This window comes from Phodopus roborovskii, unplaced genomic scaffold, assembly GCF_943737965.1.
Source record: "Phodopus roborovskii unplaced genomic scaffold, PHOROB, whole genome shotgun sequence".
Lineage (NCBI taxonomy): Eukaryota > Metazoa > Chordata > Mammalia > Rodentia > Cricetidae > Phodopus > Phodopus roborovskii.
Window position 1 is genome coordinate 20,834,705 of NW_026126434.1, and position 20,188 is coordinate 20,854,892.

General features: G+C 37.6%; 1 protein-coding gene across 1 annotated transcript in view; it reads left to right on the forward strand.

Annotated features, from left to right (window-relative positions):
- The window catches only part of Pcdh15 (protocadherin related 15), a 586,560-nt gene that overhangs the window by 542,315 nt on the left and 24,057 nt on the right, over nt 1-20,188 (forward strand). The gene's annotated exons all lie outside the window — the stretch shown is intronic.

The following is a 20,188-nucleotide window of genomic DNA, read 5'->3' on the forward strand; positions in this document are numbered from 1 at the left end:
GCTTCATGTCAATTATTTCTTCCTCAGCATCACTGTTGTTTGCTGAATAGGAAGGGTACAGACTTCTGTGCATTGATTTTCTGTCCCACCACTTTGCTGAAGTTGTCATTAGTTATAAATTGTTTTAGGCAGCATCTCTGAGACGTCTTATATAGAGAGTCATATCATCTGCTAACAAGGATGGCTTGACTTCCAGTTTTTATCACCATTGTGGTGATCTTGTGGTCTTGATGCTCTTTGGTGCTATATTGAATGAGAGCAGCAGGACCACACATTTTTGTGTTACTCATGATGTTAATGGATTGAAGGATCTGTCTTGTCATTGATCTCTCTGTGTCTTTCCCTTCTTCTATGATGTTAGCAGCTTTCCTCCTCCATGCGTGCCCTTCCACCATGGTAGCTATGCCTTCTTCCAGACCTAAGATCAGGAAGCCAGCTGGCCATAGACTGAAACTGTAAGGCAAAATCAAATGCTTCCTCCTTAAGTCAGTCTACTCATAGTGATGAAAACAAAGACCCCAACATTCTGGGTAATTTTTCATTTCAACACAAAATAATGGGGTTTTGCTTTATCTTAGCAGGGAAGGAGTAACTCTTCCATTTATAAGAAAATTAGGTCATTTGAAATATTGTTTATAAGAAGTCATGTTTCTTTCTTGGATTGAAAAGGGTTGAAAATTAATGTATAAATACATTTGGAAACCATTTTTCATTGTGCATCATTTGCAGGAAGTAATATCTTCTTTTGGGACCTACAACAAGTGCATGCCCACACGCACACACAGGCACACACACACACACATACACACACACACACACACACACACACACACACACACACACAGTGTTGAAATATACTGTGGCAGAATTCTAATTAATGACAGTTCTTAAAACTTCAAAAAACAATGCGAGAGAAGAAGTAAACAAAAGTGGCCTCTTCTCTGTTTTTTCTTGGTTTGATTTTTTACTTGGTAAAAATAATTTCTTGGAATTACAGAATTTCTTAGTTACTTTGCTTCATTTGGTATAAATTCTTAGTTATATGATGGAATATCATCATATTATCATAATGTGAATAAGTTACTTATATTAATGATTATTCATGTGTCAGAATGGATCAGTTTCATAGTAATTAGATTATAGCCCCCCAAATTATCTTCAACTTGGATAAAGGTGAATTCTTTTTTATTTTATATCACTTTTACTTTTAAATTTGTTCTTACTTCCTGATGAGAAGTAACACAAAGTAAATGACTTACAAGGGGATTTTACTTGTTCCTTTATTAATTTTTACTTGAAATAATTTTCATGCCATATATTCTGAATATATTCTTTCCCCTATAAGCCATATATTCTCAGTATTTTCTTTCATCTATTCCAAATCCTCTCAGATCTTCCCCATCTCCCTAAACACCTATATTCTTTATTTCTCTCCTGGATAGAAAAGGCTTTAAAGTAAAAGTATAATTGCATTTAAAAACCATTTGGTATCAATCATCATGTGCAGGAAGCAATATCTTCTTTGAGACCTAAAACAAGTACACATATGCCATACGCGTATCTATTTGTGTTAAAGTATCCTATGGCAGAATTTTAATTACTGTCAGTTCTTAAACCAACCATACAGGAAAAAAAATCAAAACAGATAAACGAAAATCAATTTTGATTTTACTATTTAAAATATCCCTCTGGATGTCCCTATGTAAAGATTGCTGTAGGCCAAACTGTTTGCAGTGTTTGCTTCTTCTAAGATTTGATTCTTGTTTTAATGTCCATAAGAGTTGTCATCCATCCCTGTCTCTACTTAGAATGCTTATAGTCAAAACTGCATTAGTTTCTGGTTGGCAGAGATACATTTACAGAAACATAGTACATTGGTTAACTCATTGCTTAGATAAGATATAGAAAAATCAAGTACATATCTGTGCTATTTTTCTATGCTTCTTTAGCAATATAAAAATAATAGATTAAAATATCATTCAAGGCTTAGCTATTATGTTTAGGTGAAGTACTTTGTAAGACTCATTATGTGTGAGTGTGCGTGTGCATGTGCGTGTGTGTGTGTATACATGCAGAGGCCAGAAGAGGACATTGATCTATGGCTCTCATGCTACTTTTTGAGACAGGATCTCTTGCTGACCCCAAGGATCTCTGCTTTGCCTAAGTGAGCTTCCCAGATTCAACAGTGTCTATCCCATGACACAGAGATTACAGGCACATATGGCCATTCCTGACATTTACATTAATGTTGGGGATTAGAACTCAAGTTGTCTTGCTTTCAAGGTGAGCATTTTTATCTTTCGAGCACTCTCCCCAGACACCAGAATCAATATACCCCTAAAACAATAAGAAAAATGTCCTTTCTTAGTTGATTATTAAACTAGATTTTCATTTTTAAAATACCTTGAAAATTAAGAGAGATAGAGAATAGCCAATCTTAGATATCATTGATCTGTTTTATTCTCTCCAGATATAAGATCATTCCATTTGACTTATTTTTTTTAACATTTGTACCAAGGACTTTTGCACCAGAAACTAAGTATAAAGCAGCTGTCCTTTGAAAATGGGCATGGCACTAGCCACGCTTCTTTCAAGAAGTTGTGCAGTTACCTTGCAGAGATGAGCTAGTGTAAACAGCCCTCTGTCCCTTTTTAAGTACTGTTCTTCTGTGTCGATACCAAATGATACCAAATGAATAATTTAGCATTATAAGATTTTATGCTCTACAATATAGAAATTTTGTCAAATAGAACAGCTTATTATTTTTTAATCCAACCCACAAGGGAATCAAACCAATGAATCTTTTACTTGGGACTGTGCTCTGAACAGCAGCTATCAAGTTTGCACTTCCAAGTCGTACATATGGTTTTTCTCTTAACTGTCTACAGTTTATTCATGGTTTTTCTGTCTGAGCTACTTCTTATCATTGGAAAATTCAACCTCTCACATTTAAAAAATTCTGTTTTTATCAGCAACATGATAAGTAGTGTTTTAGATACTTTGGTTTATGTTTCATGTGTATTGGTGCCTACACTGAATTGTTCTTTAATGGTCCACCTTATCCCAAAAAGATTGAAAAAAGCTTACAGTGACTTATATAGTATATTTCAATAAAATACACTGAAAATTAGTTCAGAAAAATAAAATAAAGAGCTCACAATGACAACAAATAATATAAAGAGAGGCTTCCGAGCCTTCCAGACACAACAGAATAACCACTGAGCCATTTAGCAATTGACATGAAACATATATATGTGTATATATATATATATATATATATATATATATATATATGTTATATGTTATATAACCAAGTCCATTTAAATGAAAACAAACATTTATAGACAATATTTGGGAATTTGGGTGATGTTCTTTCCAAACTACTTCCTGCTGGTAAGGGGCAATGTCATGGGGGATTCTAAGAAGATGCAGAAATCCTGGCAGTAGTCTGTAAGGCTGCTTGGTCCAGCTGTTTTGAATGTAGAATCACCTGGTACTCTGTTTCAGTCAGTCTGGCTTGATCAAACCACATTAGTCTGGAAGGAATCCACAGCTTTTCATTTTCTGTGGAAACAAAAATAGAAATCCTTTTCTCCAGTTACTTGTCCTTGAACTTAAAGTTTGGAGTCAAAGCAATTTTTTTCAATTTAATTTATTATTTTACATGTCGATCCCTATTCCTCCTTCCTCCCTTCCTCCTCCCCTCCCTCCCTCCCTCCACCATGACCAAGTAGACTTAATCCCTGGAATGCAGGGATGGTTTAACAAATGAAAATCTATCAACGTGATCCACCATATAAACAAACTGAAAAAGAAAAACCATATGATTATCTCCCTAGATGCTGAAGAAGCCTTCGGCAAAATTCAACAACCTTTCATGGTAAAGGTCTTGGAAAGGTCAGGGATAACAGGAACATACCTAAACATAATAAGAGTAATATACAGCAAACCAACTGCCAACATCAAACTGAATGGAGAGAAACTTAAGCCAATTCTTCTAAAATCAGGAACAAGACAAGGCTGCCCTCTCTCTCCATATCTCTTCAATATCGTACTAGAAGCTCTAGCTAATGCTATAAGACAACAAAAGGAGATCAAGGGGATCCAAATTGGAAAGAAGTCAAACTGTCTCTATTCGCAGATGATATGATAGTTTACATAAGCGACCCGATAAACTCTACCAGGGAACTCCTACAACTGATAAACACCTTCAGCAAACTAGCAGGATACAAGATAAACTCAAAAAAATCAGTAGCCCTACTTTTTTCAGACAGCAAAGAGACAGAGAAAGAAATCAGAGAAACATCACCCTTTACAATAGCCACAAGCAACATAAAGTATCTTGGTGTAACGCTTACCAAAGAAGTAAAACACTTATATAATAAGAACTTTGTGGCTCTAAAGAAAGAAATTAAAGAAGATACCAGAAAATGGAAAGATCTCCCATGCTCCTGGTTAGGTAGGATTAACATAGTAAAAATTGCAATATTACCAAAAGCAATCTACAGATTCAATGCAATCCCCATTAAAATCCCACCACAATTCTTCACCGACCTTGAAAGGATAATAATCAACTTTATATTGAAAAACAAAAGACCCTGGATAGCCAAAACAACCCTATACAATAAAAGAACTTCAGGAGGCATACCATTCCTGACTTTAAGTTTTACTACAGAGTTATAGTTCTTAAAACAGCTTGGTATTGGCACAAAAATAGACAAGTAGACCAATGGAATCGAATTGAAAATCCTGACATTAACCCACACACCTATGAACACCTGATTTTTGACAAAACAGCTAAAATTATACAGTGGGGCAAGGACAGCATCTTCAACAAATGGTGCTGGCACAATTGGATGAGGGTGTGTAGAAGACTGCAGATAGACCCATGTCTGTCACCATGCACAAAACTCAAGTCCAAATGGATCAAAGACCTCAACATCAATCCAGCCACATTGAACCTCTTAGAAGAGAAAGTAGGAGGTACCCTTGAACAAATTGATATAGGAGACCGCTTCCTGAACATAACTCCAGGGGCACAGACACTGAGAGAAACAATTAATAAATGGGACCTCTTCAAACTTAGAAGCTTCTATAAGGCAAAGGACACAGTCGACAAGACCAAACGGCAGCCCACAGACTGCGAAAAGATTTTCACCAACCATATATCCGACAAAGGGCTGATCTCCAAAATATACAAAGAACTCAAGAAACTAGTCAACAAAACACCAACTAACCCTATTAAAAAATGGGGTACAGAACTGAAGAAAGAATTCTCAATAAAGGAAATCAAAAAGGCTGAAAGACAATTAAGAAAATGCTCCACATCCTTAACTATCAGGGAAATGCAAATCAAAACAACTTTGAGATACCATCTTACTCCTGCCAGAATGGCTAAAATTAGAAACACCAATGATGACTCATGTTGGAGAGGATGTGGAGAAAGGGGAACACTCCTCCACTGCTGGTAGGAGTGCAAACTCATACAGCCATTTTGGAGATCAGTATGGCGGTTCCTCAGAAAAATGGGAATTACTTTACCACAGGACCCAGCAATCCCCCTCTTAGGCATATACTCAAATGATCCACATCCATGCAACAAAGACATCTGTTCAACTATGTTCATAGCAGTACTATTTTTAATAGCAAGAATCTGGAAGCAACCTAGATGCCCCTCAATTAAAGAATGATTAATGAAGATGTGGCACATCTACACAATGGAATACTACCCTGAGGAAAAAAATAATGGTATCTTTAAATTCGCAGGCAAGTGGATGGCACTTGAAGAAACCATCCTGAAAGAGGTAACCCAGTCACAAAAAGAGGAACACAGTATGTACTCACTCATATATGGATTTTAGACACAGAGCAAAGGATCACCAGCCTATAATTCATACCACCAGAGGAACTAGGATACAAGGTGTATTCTAAGAGATTCATATAAAGTTCCTCACAGAACCAGGAAGGGACAAGTCCCCCAGAGCACAGAGGAAGTGGGGGGGGGGGCAGCGAATGGAGAGAGAAGGAGAAAACGAGAAGGAGGAAACAAAAACACAAGCAACCAGGAAGATTGAGCCTGGTTAAGAATAGAAGACAGGAAAGAGAGAGAGAGAGAGAGAACATAAAAGAGGGAGCCAATATTGGTTTGAAGATAAAATTGAACCCAAAGAAAGGTCTAGAGAACTACAAGACTGCTGCCAACTAACAATTTGATCTTCTGTGGAAAGGCTACCATAAATGCCCTTCACGGAGAGTGAGACCAGCAACTAACTTATCCATGGAGCCCTCAACTAATGCCTGTTGGAAACAGGAGCAAACACCCATACATAAACACTGAGTCAAAGTAGAACCCAGATGCAGATGGAGAGGACAAGGCCAGGTGGCAGAAACACATAGAGACAGCTTACCTTAACAAGGAGGAGCTAACAGGCCACCAGACTGATAGCTGGGAAGCCAGCATTGGACTGACTCAGGCCCCCCTGGATATGGGTCTCAGCCAGAAGGACTGAGCAGTCTAAGGGACCTCAGACAATGGAGCCAGGATGTATCCCTGGTGCACAAAAGACCTTGCGAACACATCGCCCATGGAGGGATAACTGCCTTAATCTAGAGACAGGAGAGAAGCCCTAGTCCCTACTTCACATGACCTGTCAGATCTACATGACCCCAACTGGATGGCATTCCCCTACATATGGAATTGGGGTAGGGGGGATTGGAGGGGAGGGTGGTTAGAGTGCAGGTGAGAGGGCAGAGAGGGTAAAAGGGATGGAACTTTCTTGATTGCGCAGAACAACAACAGTTAGTAAAAAAAAAAAAAAAATTACTAAAGTGTCTTTCAAATATCATAGAATCATCACAAATCATTGAACAATTAGCATGGAGCTAGGAGCCAGCAAACTAAACAATGGCAATTTGAATAGACTCAGTTACAAAGTTCACAACACCCAACCAATTATTGTGGAAAATAAAATCTTTCAGAGTCTAGTTCCAGACTAGGGAAAATGCATTTACCCTGTGGGATGTCCTAAAGAAGGTACCTCCAAAGGAGAAAGTGCTATGGGACACCTGACCTGGTACTTAAGCTTAATCTGGGAAGATTTCCTGAAGGAACAGAACCAAAAAGTTCAGAATGTCAGAGGAACCTGCCTGCTGGACTTATCCCACCATCTGCCATTTCTTCTGGGGAAAAAAAGGAAATGTATTGACAAGCACTGGGTAGAACTTTTTGGGTTGTCAATTAATCTCCAAGAATATTCCAGGCATCATAACCTAGCCATTACACTCATGAACTCAATAAATAGTTGTCTTTTGAAGATCAAGTGAACAAGCTCCCAACAAGCATCAGTAAGCACACTCAGCATATATATGAGGATATGCACCTCTAATGGGGACTCAGGGAGCTATGTAGAAGGAGGCAGTAATATTTTAAGAGCCATTGACGGTGATTGAACCAAGGAAACAGTGTCTTCAGAACTCAGTAAGGCTGATGCAACATGGACTCTCAGAGACTGTGACAATGTGCACTGGCCCTGCACAGAGTCAAGCCTGACAGAGGCTGGGTTTTCATAGCTGTGCTGCCTCATAATATCTGAATTCTCATTGCTACGTCAGCTAAAATACATGTTCTCAATTCATTTCCATCAGTCTACCTCTCCTCTTATGCCAGTATCATTGTTACTAAAGCCCTGTAGTATAAATTAAGACCACATACCACGATACTTCTGTCTATGTTGTTTATTCTTAGCATTGCTTTAGTGTTTGAGTTTGTGGTTCCATATGACTTTTGGATTGTTTTCCTAGTTTTATGAAAAATAACATTAGAATTTTGATAGGAATTGTATTGAACCTGTAGATAACTCCTGGCAATATAGGTTATTTCTGTGCCTTTAATTTTGCCAAATTCATCTTTAATTTTTCTCAGTATCCTGAAGTTTTTATTGTATATGGGGGCGTCTTTAACTTTCATATGTACATTATTGTTTTAAAGTTATTGTAAAGGAGATATTTTTCCCAATATTTTCCTTTGAGAGTTAATTATTGCGATATATGCAGGCTGGTGATATCTGTATATTGATTTTGTGTCCTACAATTTTATTGAAACTGTTTAATATAACTAAGGACTTTTTAGGTTCTCTGGGGTCTTTGAGAATAGAATCATGCTAGCAACAAACAGAAATTTCGTGGCTTCTTCCTTTCATATTTATATCTCTTTTATGTGTTTCTCTTATTATTCAAACTCTTACTTCATAAGAGAGAAGAAAGTGGACCTCTGTGTCCTATTCCTGATTCTGGAGGCAATGCTCTTAATTTTACCCCATTTGGCATATTTTTAGTTGTATTGTTGTGATTTCCATGAGAATGGCCCCATAGAGATACATTTGAATTTTGGTGTTCAGTTGTTAACAGTTTGGAAGAATTACAAGGTGTGGCCTTTCTGGAGGATGTATGTCACTGGGGAAAACCTCAAGATTTTAAAAGACGTACACCATTCCCAGTGTCTCTCCCTCTCTGCTTTGTGGTTATGTCTTAAGATGTGAGTTCTTGGTTACTGCTCTCTAGCACCACACCTGCCTTCCTGCTGCCATGCCCACCCCCATCATGATAATGAATTCTAACCATCTATAACCATGAGCCCCAAACTAAATGTGTCCTTTTATAAGGTACCTCAGTCATGGCATTTTATCACAGGAACAGAAAGTAACTAAGAGTTGTATATAGTCTCTGTTATTTACAGGCATACTTCATCTACTTCTGTCATGACTTTGATCATGAAGGCCTATTGAATATTTTCTAATTTCAATTTCTGTACCTATCAAAATTTTTCTATCCACTTGATCTGATCTGTGTATGTTGAACCAACCTTGTATCTTCAGAACAATTCTTGTTTGCAAGTATCCTGAGAATTTTCCATTTACTAACCTATGGTTTTCTGTATTGTAGATGTATCTATCATCATTGAGTTTTGGTATCAAGTTTGTTTGGTTTTTTTTTGGGGGGGGGGGGTTTGTGGAAAGGATTTGGTAGTGTTCTTTTTTTTTTTTTTTTTTTTTTTTTTGTAGAATACTTTGTTTTGTTGAACAAATCGAAAAGTATTAGTATTATATTCAGAGTTGGCTTTGAAGAAAATGGAGAAGACTTTCTGCCTCATCTTCACCTCCGAAGGGGTTGGCTAGGTTTATTGAAAGCTTTTTGGGACACACTGGGTTACAGTGAGATATGTGGGTACATCCCTGCTGCAATGTGTGGTCCCTTCTCTTGCAGAGCTTTGTCTGTCTGTGTTATCTGTCTCCTCAGGATATAGTGTGATCTCTGTCCCTGTCTTTCAAATTCCTTTGCTTTGACTCTAATCTGGGACCTCCTAGAGCCAGAACCCATGTATTCTTATTTAGATGAACACATTGCTTTTCTGTGTATCAATTGCTATGATGTAAAAACTGTTTTCTTTGATTTGGAATACAATTGAGAAGGCATGAGCCTTTAAAAGATGAAGGAAGCCAGGCATGTTAGTATATCCCTGTAAGTCTAACACTGGGAGGCTGAGAGAGGAGGCTGTAAGTTTAAGGCCATGCCATGGAGCAAAGCACGACACTCTCAACCTTCAAAATGGATTAGAGAAGTCCTTGAAAAGAAGGGCATAGGTCACAGGTTCTCTCTGCTCCATTCACTCTATTCAAAGCCTATCAGAGTGGAATGAAGCCACTTTCTAACCATAATGCTGATGGGGTGTGTTCTCCATTCTCACACCAGCTCTAAACATTAGATTGGCATCATAGATCTGTGTTTCTAGCAGGGCTACCACAACATTGCTTGTGGGAATCCTTGTCTCAGGATCCTGTTACAGTAGTATTTGTATTTTAAATAGACCGATTAATGGTGAGAATTTAAACTCAGAACAACTTTTCTTTTTGCTATTAGTCATCTTCATTTCCTTCTTTTGGGATAATTCTACAGATATGCTCTCCTTTATTTTCATTCTAGCTAAACCTATATGAGGCTAAAGTATCCTGTGGCGATGTAAGAAATGCAGTCACCCAGTACCTTCATTTTCTGTGTGCATGACAATGAGCAAGAACCGTTGTTACATTTTCAAAATGTTGAAGAAATCCTCTCTTATTAAAACAGTCTAAAGCAGAGGAGGCTGTCCTGAAACTAAGAGAAATATTCTGTGGCTACACAAAGGATAGTCAGTGGTATCCAAAATGTACTATCATACATCAGTCTTGCAATGCTTTTATAGGATAGCTTTTAGATGTTATTATTGTTATAGATCGATGTTGTTATTGTTGATTCCTGTGTGTCTAATACATAGACGAGTGGCTGTTAAAGGGATAATATAGGTCATGTATAAAATATGTGTGTGTGTGTATCAGTTGAATTTATTCACACTAAAGGATAGCTGACAATTGTCTCTATATATTAAAGTAATATTTCTATCATTTCAATAGAGTATTTGCACCATAAAAATCCTCAATACTCTCACTCATAAGAGAATGGTTGATAAATGGACACATCACAGGAATTACTGTCAGTTTTGAGGAAACACACTTATTTCATGCCATTTTCTCTAATTCACCTGTACACATTTGAACTTTAAGCCAATGCATTATTTTCTACTTGGAATTATTATTAAATTCACACTTACCATTATTCAATATGAAATGTCATTCTCAAAGGACCTATTGTAGGTCATACTATCTAATGATAAAGGATTATTTCTTGAATTTTAAAGTGCCAATTGCCTAAAACATTTTATTTGTAGGATTTTGTGATTAACCTTATTTTGACTCTGTGTGTTTCGAACATTTTACTTCTATTCTTCAAACATCACTAGAATGTATTAAACTTATTTTTTTTAGAGAAGATCAAAAGGGAATCATGGAGATTTTCCATAAGCCTCATCCCCCACCCCTTAGTCAGCATTATTAACATATTCAACAGTTGAGTTGCATTATGCAACAGAATTATTTTGAGACATAATTATCACTTAAATCCAGATTTTACATTATGATTAAGTCTTGGTCTAATGCATTCTGTGGATTTGAACAATGAGTGTAACCAGAGTTTTAAGAAATAGCACTAGGTTCCTACAGCTTCAACATGCTAAGCTTGACCAGCCACCCCAATGGTGCTGATTAAAGAGATGAATGGTGAAAAAGCAAAGAGGGGGGTAGCCATATTGGGAAGGACAGATAGAGGGAGCCAGAGACCCCCAAGTCTGCTTTCTAGCTGCTGGCATGAGATGTCAATTCAAATACAGAGTCTAAGAATTAAGCATAATTAAGCAATATTGGTCAAGGCATGGTCCAGCATGTCACTGACCCATCTTTGTCTCAGTGCTGGGGTCCTACAAGTTGATCAGATGGACTATTAAATTATTAACTGATGTCATCAGCATAGGGTACCAATCTGGTTTCTATATAACTATGTCTGTTGCTTAATGCAGACCTACCTTCATAGATAATTTCCTCATACACAGAAGGGTCTGACTCTGAGTTCTTGTTCTTCCTGGATTCTCAGGTGATGCTTACACCGGACAATGACCTTTATTTTGCCTTCACCCTCAAAGGGAGATGAGACAGATTAGACATTCCTTGAGGGATTAAAATGTCTATTCAGGGTCAGGCAGACCCATAGTGAAGGAAACACACACAAAATGAAAGAGGAGGTACCAACCTGTCATTCACCTTAGTGACCTTGTAGCACAAAGGAGGACTCAGTTCTCATTCATCCTTAAAAAAAACCAGTTTCTAAATGTCTGATTCAGTTGCAATAAATGTCCATGTCGTTCTTCCCTTACTAGATCCCTAATACACACTCTTTTTTTTTTTTTTTAATCTGTGGTTTTGTTTGGTCTAGAATGTAATATAAAATTGACTTTATGTACCTGTAGGCCATATATTATGGACTGGATTTAACCAACTTGTGGTTCAAAAGTTTAAAAGAAAAACATAACTAATACTAAACATGTATAGACAAACCAGTATAGCAGATATTTATATGGTATGTACACTGTATTAGATATCATTAGTCATGAAGAGATGGTTTAGCAGGGTATGGATAGATTAAATGCAAATACTATAGCATTTTGCAAAAAGAATTTAAGATTCACATCCTTTGCAATTCCCTAGGAGTCCTAAAACCATCTCCATGGAAACTGAAGGACGAAAACGTTTGGAGTTATTCGGTATTCAGCCTTTTCAAGTTGGCTTCCTTCATAATAACAGTCTAAGGTTGCTCCACAGTTTCAGGGCTAAATAGCTCATTTCGTTTTATCACTGAATAGTACTTCAGTAAGTGCATGTATTGCTGAGATGTCACTCTGGCTCTTCTCTGCTCCCTAATCCTTGTGTTCTCCATCAAAACAATTCAGATGAATACATAGATCTTGGTATAGAAGGCAAGCACAGTTTACTATGGAACAGTAGAAGCACACTAGAAGGGAAAAAGAGAGAACAATGGCCTAGAGAGCATTGTACTAACCTACAGACTTACTGGGCTTTACACCATTTTTTAATGTTTCTTGAACAGACAGCTTTCCTAGAGTAGGGAGGGGCCTATCTAGATATTGACAGCCACATTTGGCTGCTGGTATGGGCATTGTCTTAAGGGAGGAGGGAATACTATCTCTTCAGAAAGTCTTGCCTAGATAGGATGTTTCTCTACTGGGGACAGAAATGGGACCCAGAGCCTATTCTTTGTCCAATAATCAAAAAACAAAAAAAAAATTGTCCCTTCCCTATTTGAGTTTCTGGTTTTACTTTCAAGTTTGCTAGTATCTGAATAGCTACTTAACAGATATACCACAGTTTATGTGCTCGAAAACCTTCTAAAAGGCACCAAGGTAATTTCTAAGTTTTGGAGTTCTGATTCACAGCAAATTTAATGACTAAACTCATATCTAGAATATAAATTTCTGTCAAAGACAGTAAGCAGTTATTGTAACTTCCCACAAATGTAAAATATAGAATCCATAGAATTACAAAGACTGAGGAATAGGACAACTGCTCAAGTCTCTGTCGGCAATTAGAAGGACAAAGGTTTGACTGTTGCTAGCCATTAAAATAACAATGCACATACCAGCAGCTCCTAGGTGCTAGAAACTGAATGAGCTAGCACATAGAGATGTATTGGAAGAGCTTTAAAGATGCAGAATCAGGATGAGACTAGAAATCAGGGTAAACACAGTTGCCAGATAGCACCAAGGCCCTGAAACAAGGATGGTATATAACCATCCTTGAATGTAAGGTATGTAACAAGGGTCTGCAACAAGAACCCTAAAAATGTGACTCATGCGCAATCTTGAAAGTGTGGTCTACTTTGAGTCACTTGGGACCAGGGCAAGGAAAATAGCTTCTGTTTGGGGGAAGAGTAGTTAAAGTTAGAAGAAAAAAAAAATAAAATAAAAGAGTAGGAGGAATTAGAAAATGCCATACCCCAATGTTATCCTACTAAATGGAAACCCTTTAAAGAGAACCTACATTGGGATGTAAGGTTAAGGGGCTCAGAGGAAAGAGAGAAAACCCATTGTTTTCTTTTTCAAAAGAGCATGTTTAGCAAAAAACTTAGTTCTGACTGATTAGTGAGAACCAGTTACTTAGAGATAAACAAGGGTGTACCCCTGAATCTTCTCCAAGCCATAGTAGAAATGCTGGTGATTTTTAGTAGGTAGAGACTTTTAACAGAAAAGAATATTAGGACACCTTAACCATCCTTAACATCCAGGAACAGGGGTAAAATTCCATATTGTAATGCATAAAAGGGAGTTTTAGCAGAACCACCTCATAAATTTCCCAATAATGTATTTAATAAATAGTTGTGAAAGACCAAAAAGTGAAGTTAAATGAAGGATAGTTTGACCTGGAAAGCTAACCAATATCTATTCCTTGGAATTTGCTAGCTTCCTCTCACCAGGCCCTGAGATGACAAGAATTCACACTGCCCCTCCTTTCTGCCCCTCCTTTCCTGTGAGTCAACAGATGGTAAATAGGGTCCTTAGGAAACAAAGAGATAGCTGTAACTCTGGTTTGCCCAGACAAGATTAATTAGCACACCCTGAGGCCCTAAGATCTGCTGACCCTAATAGCAGACCGTCTGGCCTCCAAGGGTCACATACTCAATGGACAGAGGGTCCCACCCCCTCCCTAAGCTAGTGGGTTTGCCTTTAAAAACACCTGGGCCCAGGGGAGGGGGCTTCTCTCTAGCCTGCGTGCTGGAGGAGCCCGTTTGCGCAAATGTTTCCTGTTCATTAAAGCCTCTTGCGTTTTGCAGCAACTGGACTGGACATTGAGTTCTTGGGGTATCAACCGAACCTGGAAGACTCCTCATTCTGAGGGTCTTACAGTTGTAAGAATGCATTATGTTTTGTCTAGGTGGCATCACTCTATTAAAGGTACCCAATAGATGTTCCTTGCTTTCTTTCTTCCTTCTTCACCCTTCCTCCATCTCCATTTCCATCATATCATCTTCATCCCCACCTCTATCTTTAACTCAGAACAGTGGCCATTGTACTATGTTCAATGAAATGCAAGTATTCTTCCCAAAGCAATTCCTTTATAAAGTGAGTATCATAGGAGAGAAAAGATAGGGGAGGCATGGCTGTGGATAAAATTTCTTACACATTATTTTAAAACTTGCCTCTTATTAGATATTGCATACACACATACTCTCCACATGGCCTTTCACTCTGCTGGACTCTCCTTTATACAGAAAGAATATGGCTTGCTTTTGCCCCATGTTTTTATTTTGTTCTTTAATTATCTTTTTTTGTTATAGTTTATTATTTTTATTGTACATTTTGGGTGACAGTCAGAAAAATATTACTTAGTCTAATGATAAGAACTTTCTCCCAGATGATCTTCTGGGTTATCTGGTTTGAAGTTTTATATTCAAATCTTTTATCTGCATTTAGCTTTTTATGGGATAACCCAATAAAAATGGTTATTTGACATGAAAAAGAAGCATTTTCAGAGAAGACACACAAATGGACCACTGCTGCATGAAGCAGATGTTCATCTAGCCATCACAAGGACACAAGTCAAGGTCACAATGAGATACCATCTTCACCCTTTGAGGATAGGTACTTTTTTAAAAATGCTTTCAAAGTAAAATGAGAAAAATTGGTGAGTTTGGCAGAAAGTGGAGTAATTATACATTGTGAATGAGATAAAAAGGATGTATCTACTATGAAAAACATGAAGGAAGTTTCCCAAAGCATTTAAAAAATAAAACTACCATGTGATCCAACAATATTACTTCTAGGCATCTTCCCCAAAGCACTGAAATTATACTCTCAAAGAAGTGAGTGTACTTCACATCCATTACTGTGTGATAGGAACAATGCAGGCATTCACACAGACACAAACACAGACAGACAGACACATACACACGTGCGCGCGCTCACACACACACACACACACACAGTATAATAAAGATAAATGTAAAAAATGTTTAGTATGTGGACATAGAAGATGGGGAAAATACTTTTACAAAATATTAGTTATCATTTAGAAAACATTTTAGTTTTACATTTTTTAATGTAACCCCAATCAAATCTTGTGGAACACTATGTGTCTAGTAAAAGCTGGGGGGGGGAGGGAGGAAGTTTTAGTCTGTTTAGTTAGTAATACACACAATTCCATGTAGGAAATTATTTTCTATTATCTTTAAATTTTAATATATTACACATAGTAAATGTAATATATTTAAGTATGAATATATTTGTGGAACTTAAAACTTATAATCACTAGTCTAATATTTCTGCAACTGCTATATAAAAGAATTGAATGTTAAAGTCAAACCTCTGGATTCCAATGCTATGCTAGTGGTGTCTGTACCTACGAAATGTCAAAATAAGATGTGATTTGATGTAGAGGCCCTTCTTATATTCTGAGTGTTTTGTGTGACTATTGGAATTTTAATATTACTGTAAGCGTAGATCTCGCAGGGAAAAAGAAAAATCCTAAAATATGGATCAGTATTGCCATTAGTTGAGGCCCTTTCCCTATCCATCCATGGACACTGTAGTCAGACATTCATAGTAATTGGAAAGTGACTTTCTCTTCTCCATGAGTCTTCCATGCTTTACTTGTTCTTTGGGGGAAGTCTCACTAGAAAGAACCCAAAACATGAAGAAAGTAATGAGTGAGATAAACATAAAAGAGAACAGGCAGGCTTTAAGCATCTGGCCTACAAAAGTTTAAGATCAGTCAAGCAAACAAAACATTTCAACATAATTGGCAGCATCTCCTAGTGTGCACAGTTATACAAATTTCTTCCAGAGTTAAGATCTTGATTTCTCTTGTAATAAGGGCAAAAATAGCACACACTGGACTCTTAAGGCAGTGCATTTTTAATAGAGCAGGAAGTGGGTCAGTTTGATATTTGAAACAAAGTTATTTCTAGATGTACCAACATTTTCAAATGTGTTGCTCTCTTATTTCTTCAAAGATACATCCCAAAAGGAGTATTAAATCTACAGATAAATTTAATCAGGGTGGTAGCCCATACCAGTAGTCCCGGCACTATTGAGAACAAAACACGAGTCAAATTTAAGGAAGTGTGGGCTGCACATTTTGTGTGTGTATGTTTGTTGTTTGAGACAGTTCTCATACAGACCATATTGTGCAAAGAGGAGCTTGAGCCTTTGATCACCCTGCCTCTACCTCCCAAATTCTAAGATTGCAGGCATGTGCAGCCTGCACTCAGGATTTGTTTTCTTTAATGAAATAAAGTGGGGATTCTAATATAGACTTTAACCATAAGCCTAAAGAGAGATGGCACATAGAAAGACACACCCATGGTACAGCTGTGGGTTTCTGCAAGAAGAATCTCCAGGAAGAATATTGTGGGTGTACATGTGGAGGAGACCAGGAAGAGTCACACTTACTAGGGGTATCAGGGTCCCCTCTTGGAGTTCTTAGTATGTTAATTTAAAAAAAAAAAATAAGAATAGACTCCAAAGGGGCCTCAGAAACAATTTTATTGAGTTTAAAGAGAAAACAAAACAGAGTAGGCAAGCTGTAAATCTTAGCAAGTGACTGGGAGAGAGATGGGAACAGAAAAGGACAAATGCTTTGTGGTTTGAGTTAAGTCTGTGTGGAGTCCAGCTACATGGTCAAGAAACAGTCACATTGTGGGGGGCATGGGGAGAGCTTCAGAAAAAAGTGAAGCCCAAAGCCCTCAAGAAAGAAGGGGAAAATGGAAAGTCACAATTTTCTGAGTAATTCAGGAAAGCAACCAGACTGCTAATGCTCTCTCAGCTACTGTGCTGCAGGGTGGGAATTCTAGCAAAGAGTTTTACATCATCACATTAAAGGACTATTTCATCCTCCATTCTCTTCATCATAGCTGAAGACATACCCACTGTTCAGAGGGATGAGCCCTTAGCCAGATCACTGACCTGCCCAACTGGGAAGTTTGATCTTTAGACTCCTGGATGTTTTTGGTCTCCAACCAGAACAGAACCAAGAACATTTTCAGCTTAAGGCTAAGGACATGAGGCCCCTATGCTTAAACTGCCTTCTGTGTCTCTCTTGTGTCCTTTTCTTCCTCGCTATAAAGGTAATCATGAGTGCCATTCAGGGGATTGGGACACTGACCAAAGCTGATTTCATACTGCTTGATGGGGTTTTCAGACACAGAAGTTGGGGTACTCCCTCTAGTAGGTATGTCTAGGAGACCTTCATGGTGCATCATGGTCATAATTGTATGACATCCAGGTGTAAGGAGGAAAGGAATCCTTGACTAGTGCCTAAGTAGAGATGCAAGGGAGAAATAAAGAGTTGATAGCAATACAGTTCCTAAGCAGGGAACCAGGAGGAGCCAGGATGCAGAATGTTTGTGAAATGTCCAATTAAAGTCCACTGGAGTCTCTTAAAATGCTTACAAGCATTCCTCTACTGTGTTCTTTTTCACTTTTTCTTCGGCTTCAAAAGCTGAACTCAAGAGTGTTAGACCAAGGATCTGCTGTAGGTACTTTAAAAACCATTGGAGTAGCTACGATCACAGGGTGAGGCCCCTTCCAGAGATTTTCTAGAGAGGAAAAGAAAGGATAAATGTAATCATTTGAATTTTAAGTTAAAGCAAAGGCAGATCTGTTTTGTTAGCAAGTAGGTTTTACATCTTTGAATTGAGTCAGTGTCATGGGATCTTATATCTGGGACTCTTTCAATCAATATCATTAGTGAGAAATAGTTGTCTAAATAATATTTAGGGATCATAATCCCTCAGACTGTTACAGAAAAAATGCCAATTATTTTCATCCTTGGTTATAACTTTCTTTTTGGGTATTTAAGGTCAGGAAAGTAGAGAAAATGAACCATCTTTTTTACTGCTGAGGCCAGTTGTGTATCTAGTCCTCAGGGGTCAATTGGGCTTAGAAGGAGCCTGTGGCTCATTTAGGTTTTCATTTACCAGTTGTTTCATCTGAATGAGAATGAGTTAAGGTTCTTACTTGGCTGTTACTTCATTTGAAAACACTGAGGAAATTTTTATATGTTGTAGATACTGGCAAATGTCCACCAAGGAAGGTCTCCATGGCCTCCCTGAACAAGAGGCCAGGCGACACCCAAGAGTTACAGAACAAGTTTAGAGATAACCCCCACAGGCCCCTGTATTTAACATTGCAGGGTGAGAGAGAAATGTTCTCCCATTTAACCTCTGTGTCCACATTAAATAGGCCTCCAACTGTGTTAACCAAACATCCAAGAGGTCAATTATAGCAGTCTTGTACTTCTAACCACTGTATAATATTTATCTAAAGCTTACACAAAAACCCAAAATATTTAAAAATGAACTTTGACTATATATACATTATTTTCTTTTAAGCTGGTCCTTGTAGGTGCTCCCATGAACAGATCAGTAATTTAAGAGAAATCCATTGATTTAAGTTGGTTGATCTTTTGCCTAAGGGGTTTTAATGTCACATAGGATCCCTGCACTTCATCTTTTATGTGCCTATAAAACTCACTCCTATGTTTGTGGCTTGGCTAAGATTATATCTTTGGCTTTATTTATGCTCTTGTTGCTTCTGTCCATCTTCTGTTTGCACTCACTCCAAATCAAAAGCAAGGCCACAGCTGGCCATTCTCAGGGCTCCACAAAGACAGAAAAGATATTTTACTGTCTTGTGTTTTCTTTGGGATTTCCCTGGGAACACACAAAGCCTCATAGATGCATGATAATATGCATGAAGGCAATATTATTACATTATGTTGTATATGCGTATCAGCTTCAAGTTTTTTTTAATAAGATGGTAATTTTATTAATTTCCCTATGTATCATGGTAACATAAAAGGACATGAAAGGGAACCTGAAAGTTGGAGAAAAATAAGTTGAAAAGACATAATAATGAAGGTGTCTGGGGGGAAAAAGGGTTTCTGCACGAAAAGGTTGTGTTCTGTGGGTTGAGTTTAGGTCAACCTGTGCTACATAGTAAGACCCCATCTCAAAGGAAATTGACACTTGTGGAAAATGTTAATACATTTACATTTAATCTAAGACTTTAGTATATACTAGAATGTGCTCTATAAATGTTAGTAATATAATGTTGTAATAATAAAGAAACTATTAAGAAATTCTTATTTACAGAAATATAGAAAACAACAAATGTTAATAGATACTTTCAACTAATCAAGTTACAGAACTAGAGAAAAGTTAGAACTTCTAAGAAATTATCTCATAGCTAACAACATTTCTATCTTTTCTACCAAATACTTCTTCTTCTGTAAAAGATAACATATCTCTTAAATTTTTATATTTATCCTAAGTAGCTTCTGAGATGTTCACAGATCTTGTAAACTCACCAAACATGTCTACATCTTCCATTGCAACTGGGCTCTGAGGATCTTCATATCCTTGGGAGAACAGGTGTCCTTTTCCTCCACTGTAGCAGGTTACTATTGTCACATACTCCCAAAGAGTGATGTCACGTATGATATCAACTAGTAGAGAGTCCCAGTGTCCTGTGGCTTCTTTAATGCAGGGACAGCTTCGTTTGTACAATATGGCTGACATTTCCCATGAGCAAGGTAAACACTCAAGAGACACCGTAAATTCAGAACTTGAGACTTAAATAGCACATGCTTGACAATCTCTTGCCCTTAGTCATCCTCCAACATCATTAAGAGTTGATTGCCGAAGCCCTATATAATGTTTTTCCAACGGTTCATACATAGTAAACATTAGCAGA